Raw genomic sequence first — 913 nt, forward strand, 5'->3', positions numbered from 1 at the left:
TATGAGTTGCTATTGCCCTAGCAACAACGATAATGAGGAGGTGTCTCATTACCAATGTCAGATCTTGACTAAAAGCAGAAAACAGAGATCTTTGCTAAAATCATAGAATAATAAAAGTATGGTTTTTGTGCTTTATTAAATATGCAAAGACATTCAAGTGTCCATCGCTGTTATTATTATGTGCCATTGAGTTGACTCTGACTCATAGTGACCCTATGTACAACAGCTCTGAACCCTGCTTATCTTATGTCAACTTATTGTCTTGGTCATACCTACCTCCATTACCCCAGTCAACTGAGTCAATCCATCTCATCCAGGATCTTCCCTCTTGTGTTGTCCCTCATTCAAGGATGTCAATGAAATAGCTGAAATCATTCTTTTCCCTTAATTGTCGCATATAACTTATTTGTTCTCCCTAGTGTTTTATGGAATATATTCCTTCCCTTTGTTTTATGAGGAAATACCTTTGTAGGCCTATCTAATAATTCCATTGATCTCTTTTTTCTTTTTAAGTTATTCTCTTTGGGAAATATACATTGTTTGGATTTCATAATCTAGAAGGAATAAAAGGAAATTTGTCCAATCTACCATCTTTACCAGGAATTCTAATATATTTCTTAAAGTTTCTTTTTAGACATTTTTTGGTTTATAATGATGATTTGTGTTTTGCTATAATTTACAGCTTTATTTTTAGGATTGTTGTTAGGTGCTGTCAAGTCATTTGAGACTCATAGAGACTCTTTGTAAGAACAGCTCTGGACCCTGTTCTATCTTGAGGCAACTTCATTATCTCTGACACATTTACTACTCCCATTACCTCAGTCTCTGAGTCAATCCACCCACATCTTGCACTGTCCCTCCATCCTTCTAAGCATGATGTTCCTCTCCAAGGACTAGTTCTTGCAACATGCCC

The sequence above is a fragment of the Elephantulus edwardii genome, unplaced genomic scaffold (assembly GCF_000299155.1).
Source record: "Elephantulus edwardii isolate Elephantulus edwardi_28Jun2011 unplaced genomic scaffold, EleEdw1.0 scaffold00124, whole genome shotgun sequence".
Taxonomy (NCBI): domain Eukaryota; kingdom Metazoa; phylum Chordata; class Mammalia; order Macroscelidea; family Macroscelididae; genus Elephantulus; species Elephantulus edwardii.